We start from the raw sequence: 10,894 nt of genomic DNA, 5'->3' as shown, positions 1-10,894 counted from the left end.
TGGCTGCAATCACGGCAACAGTAACCTTTCACTTCCCCCATACAATCCCCATATAAGTAAGTAATGCTCTTGCGACAGTATCGCCTCAACGGACAGCAGATGTCAACGGACTGGCTGCCTGTTTAGTCTGGGCAGACCTAGAATGAGAGGAATTCATAGCAGCACGACTAGAAGCACCCTCTATCCCCGAATACCATTCGTGTCGTCAGGATGCATGCCATGACGGAAACTTACAATTACGAAATCCAGTGCATCATGCTACTGTACTTAGGACATGAACACACAAGCTACGTTGTAAAAAATAAAAATAAAAGGTTCGCAAATGGAATGTGAGTTTTGTGAAAAGAGGCAAATCCTCCCAGTTTACATACATTGTCACGTACGTTGCCTGTTGGGAAATCCCTAACAAAATAAGAAATCAATTTTTATCTCCACGTAGGCTATTTAAAATAAGAAAATTATTAATAATAATAATAACAACGTACATTGTGCTGTTGATGCTCGGTTGAATGAAGATTGGCGAGTGCGGCCCTTCATGCATCCTGATATTCCTCCCACATCCCATTTGAGGAGAAGTTTTTTTGTGAGCAGGTTTAGAAGTTTGGATATTTCTGCTCCACTGGATACTGGTGCTTGAGGCTAAGGAATTTCATTGCTTAGGGGCCGTACACGTGGTGGCTTTGACAAAGCTAATTGCAAGTTATTTGTAGGCGCCCTGCAGTAACCTGTCATCCACATTAACGAGATTCGAATTCCTCCTTTCAAAGGTATCATGGCTGAACAGCGCTAGACCTTGCGCCTGGAATTAATTCCATCAAGACAGGACGGACGATAGCATTAGCGTCACGCCTTGGTATCGGAGGCAGCCCACTCTTTTTTTGCCCGTCGCGTGCCTACCGAGATAGAGCTACAGATCTAAGGCCCGTAGCCACATTCTACCACACAATGCACATTCTACAACACAATGCCGTAGTCATCGTTCATCGCAAAATCGTGCCCATGATGAATTATACTTCAGGATCGCTACATGCCAGAGGAGAACATTGAAAGGTAAGTGCGACTTGTACGTAGCTACGTCAAGTCGCGGTCCCGTCAGACGTTGACGTCAGCACCCCCGGAGATATCCACCATCACCTATGCACGGCATTAGGAAGAAGGAGATGCAGGAGGCAGATACGGGCGACACGCACCTAGCCAGCACATGGACGCCCTCAATGCCTCCTGTTCTGTCAGTGCGAGAGCGTAGTGCAGCATTGCCATGCTGAGGTGGCATGCTACCGCCCAGTGATACTCGGCTTCCCTAGCAGGCGCGGCCCGTTCCAACCAAACACAGTTTACGGTGCCCCCAGTGACGTATTCACAGCCCGCTGGCACGGAAAGCAAATTATTTCTCGAACGTAGCAAAAAGTAGAGATCGCGTACACATACATGTATGTGTCAACGGACGAGGGGGGGGGGGGGCGGGGGGCCGGGGGGATCGTGTAGACAGTCAGGATGGTTGTTAAACAGCACGGACATGCCAGTCGGGTATGCATCGCGGAAAACAACGTCATGTCCAAAGCATGTTGCTTCACTCCGCTAACAGTCTATCCAATTTTCAATCCGCCTTCGGCCTGTGACGATTGGTCGAAATCCGTACATGTGCTTCCAAAATAAGAAATGGCACACACAGAACATGTCGCCGTCAGAATGTGTGAACATGACCTGACTTCACCGTTTACTACAGTATGCACCGTTATGCTACCCCCAAATCGAAGCGACTCTGAATGTTGAAAACACACGTGACGTCTTGAGCCCACAAACATTGCAATTGAACGTTTATGAGTCTCGACTGCAAACCCATCATGGTTTTGAAGCCAGAGCAAATATTTTGCCTGCCGGTATTTTCCACTGATGTACGAGGCACCTCGCCTTACTAACGAAATATTGTGTTAGCCACTTATCAATGCCCACCAGTGGTGAAATGGTGAGAAAGACGCGGTGCAGAGTCTCAGTGGCACGCACCAGGTCATGGAATCACGTACCATAGCCCTTGAAAAGCCTTGAACTGATGCAGTTAACCGTATCTACATGACTGTACTTGAATTTCTACACGTGACCATCTCGGACCGGACTCCACCTACCCCCGGTATCTAATAGTGTCTGGTGTTAAGTCCCCTCGTGCTTCTTGGCACCTTCATTCGCTTCCTTGTTATTGAGCACCTCTGCTCGTCTGGCCAATTGGAATTATAATCAAATCAAACAACAAGAGCTCTATCCACAGCCCAAATCGACGTGGGAACAGAATAAGGAGCGGACGAGACAGTAACAGTCGTATATAGATACTGGTTGTCAAAGTGTGTCGTAGAGGAATAGACAGAGTCAGGACGATGACTAGGACTGCGCATTACGATAGCAGACTGTCACAGCGACATGTACATGTACGACTAGCAGGACATTAGGGCGTTGGTGGGACGCATCCAGGATCATTAGATTTGCTATCATGCGACCATAAGCCCGTTTTAATACCAGCAATATCCTGATATGGTAGTACGCTTTCCCCATGACTTTAAACCCTTCAGCACATGTACATGCATTTGGTATCTCGCAGAGTTCTCTGAGCGCTAACGGATAATTATCTCATCACTCCTTGTGTCGCTTCTCTTCAAGAGGTGACCCTGAAACGTTTTTTTCTTCTATTAGCTTACATGTGCAACTATTGCCGTACAACCAGAGGAGGTTGATCGTATCCGTACGTTGAGACAACATCTTGCCTTGCAAAGCACAGGTCGTGCCCGCTGCTCCCGAGCCTGAATGCGTCCCGCCGGCTTGTCCTTCCCCACACTCCCACAGTTCTACTGGGTGAATGGCATGGTGGACGGATCCCTATATTATGCTTCAAATTCTACGTGCTTGACTACCAAATTGTCCCCCACGCACTCCTGTATCTCCTAAAGCCACCTTTCGTCTTTGGAGTTCCAAAAAGGGACTGTGCATTGTATCTATAAAAGGAACGCCATCGTAAACGCACTCTGCAATGTAATGCGGAGCTAGCATGCAGTGAATTTTTCCCCGATGATTCGTAGAACCCCAAATTTGTAGATTGCGAATACTCTCGACCTCTGAATTCTCTATTATCATCTACGTATGCGGAAATACCTGTATAGTATATGTCGTATCGCAACCGATATGTTTCGTCCTATCGCACCATATGTTCCTCGAAGAGATGTGATGTCACCACTCACACACAGTGAGGTGGTTCGACAAAGATTGGTGGCAAAGTGCCCTAGACGTCTGTATGCGTGTGTATATTGGAAAGGCTTCCTGTCTGAAGCCTTTCCATACTGGTACTCGATGTTCCAGTTTTGTGACACGAGAATGGCACGAGAATTAGTGTACCGCTGAGTGTACCGCTATACACGTGGTCGACACGTAGTCGACACGTTGTTGATACTTTTTTGACACGTGACCCCGTCAACGGTCTGCTTTGTGCCAATGCCACTCGGTAAACGCCGATGTCGCGTACGACAAAGACGACTATCCCGTACGCGAAATAGTTGAGCATGCATGACGTGGACCTGACGGCAAGGACAACTGCGAGGAGGGCCCTTTCGGTACCCCTGACGGGAAGGAGAACTGCAGAAGTCGACGAAGTCGAACGAGGACTCGAGGAGGCCCCTTACAACTGCTGACGTGGACCTTTTGCACCTGGAACGGCCCCGTAAACGCTGTCGTGTCGGCGGAGTGAATGTGCAGGGTACTAGGGTGAAAAGAATTGCTGCAAAGACGTCCCTTCTACTAGGCTCTAGGCCTTTGCCTTTGGAGACATGGCGAACTGAATGCGCAGGGCGAAAAGAATTGCTGCAAAGACGTCCGCTCTAGGCCTTTGGAGACATCGTGGGAACTCCTTCCGGTACTATAAAACTGCTGACGTGGCCGTGGACATGTACATGGAGAGTCATGGTGGGACTTCATGTACATGTGGGGATTCCTTCCGGCACCCCCGTACCGCAAAGCCAACGGTGGGGAAGGAGAAGTGCAGACGTGCAGGAAGACGAACGAGGAGGAACCAGGACGAGCGAGCAATGGCAGGACTAGCTGGACCGTAAGTAATAGCTGAATTGTGCATGACAACTTGACATCCATGCGGCACTCGCCACTTGCCACTGCATATTTCTTGTCCACTAACAATGTCTCTCCTCTGCCCCCTGTGTGTCCACGGCCCTGTTGCTGAATTGGCCCGATGAATCGAATGTCTTCCGCAACTGGAACGGCCCCGTGAACGCTGTCGCGTCGGCGACTGAATGCGCAGGAGGGAAAATATTGCTGCGAAGACGTCTCCTCTAGACGACGGTAAGGCACCCCATTGATATGTTGCCAGTGTGTGCCAGGGTATCGCGCGATGGTGAATGAGGAATGATGAAGGGTACGGTGGGACTGTAGACCTGCTACCTTCTACTAAGGCTGTGTTTACATGAAGCGTTTCAACCCGGGTTGAGTTCGACCCGGGTCAGATTTCAACCCGCCATGTGCACAAAATGAATGGCGCGTTCACATGACGCATTGCGCTTGACCCGGGTTGAAATTGCGCCCCGGGTTGATTTCAACCCTCCCCCCAAGGGGAGGGTTGAAATCAACCCGGGTCAAGAAAATCGTACAAACGTACTTCTGTGCGTATCTCGCGCCAGGTTTGAACGGCACTGCAGATGCAAATTTCGCGCGAACGGATTCACGTGACCATACAGCAGGGCCGGCGGAACCGGTCAGGCTGGTCCGGCCATGGCCGGACCACTTTCCCAGCTGGATGGTCCATGCAGGGAGTCGTAAAATACCGGTATTTTACGACTCCCTGGGTCCATGTGATTCGTGCAAAACCGGTGTAAAAAGTCCAGAGGTACACGACTCGACTGTACTGCCGACGTGTGATGTGCTTCGAAGAAGCTCAGGACTCCGTGACCGGCACTGTATGGCTTTAATCATAATTATGGTTAAATAAAAGTTGTGTTTGTGTTCTTTTACTATCATTTTCTGCATTTTCTGGAACCTTAATTAAGAGACGCCCAAATTCGCTCTATTTCACGTAAATTTTAAATATTTCTCCCGGGGGAGGTCCCCGGACCACTCCCAAACTCCTTCCTCCGGCCCTGTACAGGACTGTAGAAGTGGACTTTTGGCGGCATATCAGTATTTGATCCGGGTCAACTGTCTTCATGTAAACACTCACCTCTTTTGTCTATCGTACAGACTTTCAACCCGGGCTGAACTCGACCCGGGTTGAAATTTCTCATGTAAACACAGCCTAACACGTTATCAGGTGGAGAGTGTCTTGTACTCACGTTATCAGGTCGAGAGCGTATTGTAGTCACTCTCTCTATTCCTGTACTTCATTACGTTTAAGGTGTACGTATAACTTCTCAAAAAAATTTAATGGTCTACAGTCGTGTCGGAAGGGTACGGTGGGACTGTAGACATGTTACCTTCTAACACGTTATCAGGTGGAGAGTGTCTTGTACTCACGTTATCACTATATCAGGTCGAGAGCGTATTGTAGTCACTCTCTCTATTCCTGTACTTCATTACGTTTCAGGTGTACGTACTGTATATAACTTTTCCAAAAAACTTAATGGTTCACGTCTTCAGATAGAGAGCGTATTGCACCCACTGTCTAGTCTCTGTAGTGCATTGAGATTTTGTTGATCGAACATGAAATGGATACACAGACAAAGCCAGGCCAAGTACATGGCGAGATGTCGCCAGAAGAACGTCTTCAGGTAGAGCGCGTATTGCACCCACTGTCTAGTCGATTTTGTGGATCGCACATGAAATGGATACACAGACAAAGCAGGCCAAGTACATGAGAGAGTGGACGATGTGCAGATTGACACGGCCTGCGGGTACTTCATTAAAGTTACCCGTGACACTAGGATAAAAGTTAATCACTGCAAAAACATTGCCAAGTATGTGAGCACTTTGGACTTGACAGAAGAGTGCACGGGCGACGTTGACAAAACATACTGCGGTGACTGTCACTATCATGACAGCAGGGCACATCGCACGCAGCATCGCAGATCGTGTCGAATTGCGCATCATAATATTGCAAAATTGCTCCTGTGCATGCAAGTGGATTTCATTGCACTTCTCAGTTTGGGAAATGCTCGATTATGACAATTCTCCGTGTGAGTGCACTAGCCCTGAACAGACATGTAGGTGAACCGTTTGTGGTGTCTCATAGCCTACCTCACGACCTTCTGCTTTCTTACTTCATCACTTGTATCTTGCAGGTATATCATCCCGTGACGACCACATTGAAGTCTGAATTTGAAGTGTGAAGATGCTTCAGCAACCACATCGTACTTTTCCATTGCTTTCATTGTGCTTCTACTGTGCATGTGTGTAACTTGTGGGGTAAACATGTGATGACATTGTATGCTGGCGACACGGTCAGATGTTCATGCGTCTAACGTACACCTGCATGTTATGCATTGAAAAGGGTTTGCCACTTGCGATCCTGGGACGAGTATCAGGTCCGCTTTGTCCTGTGTGGGCTGTATCAGATTGCTGTTCACTTCTCTATCTGTTGGATATGTGACTTTCTGCAAGTTTCTGGTGTATGATGGCCACGTCCTTGCTTGTCACTTTGTATGATATTACATTCTGTATTCGCTGCTTCCATGGCATGGTCTGCAAACTGCAATCATTGGGCAAATGTCATGTTTGCTATGTTGTGCTTTGGCCGTCAGCTTGTCTACACGCTGTAGTTGAATTATTTTTGTTTCACAACTGACTTCCTCAAGTACGGTGGCCACTGCTTTGCATGGCATTATACATGAAGAATTTCCTGTTTGTGTCGTGTGCATGTGCGTATGTGTGCGTGGCCACGTGTGTGTGCCGTGTGCATACACATGTTTGTGTATCTGTGTGCGGGGTAGCGAGGCGGGGAGGGCTGGTATGTATCAGTGTGTTATTGCAGTCGCATGGCTACATACAGTACATCGCGCGTGTGGTCATCATGTTTACCTTCGGGGTTGGGGTGGGGAGGGAACGGAAAAAGAGCTGAAATTATCCATATAAAAATCGCTCTGTGAGCGGTTCTGAAAAACCTTTACTGGTACTGCCCCGTCGTAAAAGTAAGAAATTAGAACTGGCCCATTGTCCCCCCAAATGCGAACTGATCCACCTAAATCGCGAATGACGGGACCCGAACGCACCAGTAGCACGAGGTTCCTACCTGTGGATGCAGATGGGGACGTTGGTCCGGACCATAGGCCATGTACTGTACTAGCGGTAGGCTTCCCTATCAAAATAATAATTCTACTGCTACTACTGGTGTTACCCTATGATAATTGCCGTGATCCTGTGCCCTCCCGACCTCGTGCTACTGGTGCGTTCGGGTCCCGTCATTCGCGATTTAGGTGGATCAGTTCGCATTTGGGGGGACAATGGGCCAGTTCTAATTTCTTACTTTTACGACGGGGCAGTACCAGTAAAGGTTTTTCAGAACCGCTCACAGAGCGATTTTTATATGGATAATATATATGTGTGTGTGTGTGTGTGTGTGTGTGTGTGGTTGTTTGCATATGCGTCTCTGTTTGTATGTGTGTGTGTGCGTGTGTTTAGGTGTGATGGTGCTTTGCATGGTTGTGGCAGAAGGACCACTGATTTCTTATCTGGCCGCAATCGGGTTTGCAAGATGAGGTACGGAATATTGCCGAATTTTTTATCATTACCGTAGTATAATTTCGCAAAAATGGTCTAGGCCAAAAAGTTGAATTGGGAAGGAAGGAATATCGCCTGGAGTTCAATTTTCAATGTTCCATCGTTTGAGGGTGTTGAAAAGATCTTTAAAAAAGAGTTAAATTTCACAGACATTAAGGCGAGTACTGTTCAATTCGTTTTCGGCTCCAGACACGAAACGTTTGTGCTTTTTGAAGCATATTTCTGGAAACTACACTGTATGACACAGGGTATTGCTGATGAACGCAAGCCAATCGTGGAGTAGTATTACAATACAACGTGTAGAAGGGAGTCACCATGGGCGCTGTCAGAATGGCCGTACACAGTATACTGTGAAGCAGAGTGTGTATTTCACAAGACCTTCACCTTGGAGAGTCTTTACAGCGGCCTGTTGAAGCAGGCACACTTTGGTTTGGTGTGCAACGTGAAGTGGGTAAGAAAATTCCGTTGCAAGAACTTCCGACCCCATTAGTTAGACCCTCAGTACGGGGACAGAAGACAGAGAAATCAATTTCTTCAGGGAATCGCCCGCTGAAGATCTAGCGGAAGGAACAGGAAGAATGATTTGCTGTGATTCGGGGAGTATGCTCTTAAGTGCCACCTAATCCACGTGTCCAACGAGTTAGACAAATAATCGTAGTGGTACACGGTAACACGTACAATTCACACACAAACACTCCAACTCGCAGACGCAATCGCAAACTCACAAACACACACACACCAACTCTCTCTCTCTCTCTCTCGCACACACACACACACATGTACACACACACGTACACACACACACACACACACACACACACACACACACACCAACTCTCTCTCTCTCTCGCACAAACACACACATGTACACACACACGTACACACACACACACACACACACACACACACACACAAACACAAACTGGCGCACATAGAGAGCAAATACACGGTCGATTATTGGTATTCAAGTTGAAAGGGAAGCGATTGAGACAACTCATTTCATTCTACAGATGTCCGTCTGACGATAGTCAAACGAAAGCCATCCAGAATGGGTAAGGCGTTATGTTCTAGGATTGGTTTCGACCGGCACGAGACAAGAGCAAACGCGTCTTGTGCAAATCGAGTTTGTACACGGGTCATTGAGCCTGAATTGTGTCTCGCCTTGTTGTTGCTTGCTGCTCACTGAGTGCACGCGCACACGTACAGGTATGTGAGAGACACACATTAGGTTGTATTGCCCGTACACGCACGATGAACGAGGGAGCATGACAATCTTGAGTTTACAGGATTGTCCTTGATGGCTTAATGTCAGAGTGGAGTGCTCGTTGAGAGACTAGTACTTCCGATCACACACAAATCAAGGTCACACAAATCAAGGTCACACAAATCAAGGTGACACAAATCAAGGTCACACAAATCAAGGTCACCAGTGAAATACGATCCTCTCTTCTCCGAGTTTCTTGCTCTATCAGGAGCCTGGTTCTAAACGCATCTTGACTTTAGCAAGCACTTGTCGGTTCGTACAGGTTCGCAGGAGAACAAGCAGTATTCGGCTTGGAGATAACCCATGCAGTGTTTCACGGGTTAGCTGGACAATACGAGAAAACATAACCGATACTGAAGATCAGATTCGCTTTGTCATCCAGAACACCGTCAATCATGCTTCGACGAATTGTTTTCTACAAGTGCCCCCTGGGCTCCGATCTGCTTAGAATTGATGAGCAAAAGGGTGATGACACCTAAATGTAGAATAGTGCACTCGGCCGACCTGATGTCTCGGATTCATGGTCAGCTACATTGTACATGACTCCAATGTACATGCACCGATATAGCATGAATGATAATATACAATGTAATGGAAAGGGAAGAGAGCGGAGGAGGACGGGTAGGTGGGACACGCATGAATGAAACCTATCAAATGGCGTACAATATGTGTTCTGCCCATATGGTCAACCGTATTAGAATGTACATGTACATGTACATGTACATGTAGCTGTTAAACAGTTCACAATTTTCCTTCCTACTTCCTTGAAATAAATTTTGATGTGCTAGTATTAGATCATGTACACATGCCTGACCGTTTTCATGGATCCATCTTTGACAGTTTGTTCGGATGATAATATCTCCACTAAAAATTAATGGTGAATCCTGGCACCCATGAATGGCGTGTTATGTTGCATCAAGCAACGCAACATGCTGATATTGTATGCATCAACATGAGAAATAATTGCAATGCTACGGGCAAAACATGCATTGTTCTTTCGTCTGCGTTGATAACGTCACGTAGTCTGGCTCCCATTCAGAGAAGGCATGAGGAAAATGGTGGCCGACCAGTCAATCGCATTCCGTTCTGACAAACAAACTATCGAATGTCCTCGCGGGTCCTTTGCAGAGTCGTTGACACCCAACGTGTGTGATGAGTGGCGCCTCGTAGCAGGGCCTTACTATTATTGTACATGTACATACCCTTGTGTTGCCTTCAGCGGTTTCCCTACTTTGAAGTTATTGGTGAGCCGGTACTCCTGCGTGCTTGAAGCATACATGATCTATGAGGGTTTGGTATCTGACGGTCGATGCGCCGGTTGGCCAGTCGATGGCTCATCCATAAGGCGATACTGGGACCTAGGATATGTACATGTACATGTACTTGGCTTAGCCATCACAACCCTGTCTCGTTTGTATTGCTCACTACTACACTCGTAGTACTAGTAGTACAGGAATCTACGGGTGACATTTGGGAGCTTGGTAAACAGTCATGGTTGCACTTTCCGCATTGCCACGTCACTTAGTCACCCTGTGGATGATGATGTTCGTGAATATGTCAGACCCCTACCACCATTTAAGGTGGAGTCACGTTTGGGCATGTGTAAGTATAGCAGCACACGTGATCTCGAGGTCCCTCCACTATTGGTGAGTGTACGAGTGGATCAATAGTCTAGATACACACACTTGAAGTGGTTCTGCGATTGCTCCGTCCCAGGCGCAGCCTTATGGCACAGAGCCGCCCCAAACATAAGCTTGCACACCATGGTTTACCGTGTATGTCAAAAGGGGCTTAATCTCTGCATATCAGAAGGTCTAGGTATTCCTTAATCGTATCGTGATGCACCAGCCATGCCTAAGATCTTGATCAGCCTTTTCCAGCCCACGTTGGCGTGGGATCAAGCCATCGGAAGCGATAAGTTGTGGGACGTGATAA

General features: G+C 47.5%; 1 long non-coding RNA gene across 1 annotated transcript; it reads left to right on the top strand.

The window, feature by feature from the left end:
• The first annotated feature begins 3,295 nt into the window (after positions 1-3,295).
• Positions 3,296-6,804, top strand: LOC135812109 (uncharacterized). The gene is made up of 2 exons (XR_010552749.1): positions 3,296-4,332; positions 6,261-6,804. It is a non-coding gene; the product is annotated as an uncharacterized LOC135812109 (long non-coding RNA).
• The last annotated feature ends 4,090 nt before the right edge of the window (positions 6,805-10,894 follow it).

Source organism: Sycon ciliatum, chromosome 3, assembly GCF_964019385.1.
Source record: "Sycon ciliatum chromosome 3, ocSycCili1.1, whole genome shotgun sequence".
NCBI lineage: Eukaryota > Metazoa > Porifera > Calcarea > Leucosolenida > Sycettidae > Sycon > Sycon ciliatum.
The sequence above is the reverse complement of the archived record's forward strand: the minus strand, read 5'-3'. Positions and strand labels throughout refer to the sequence as shown.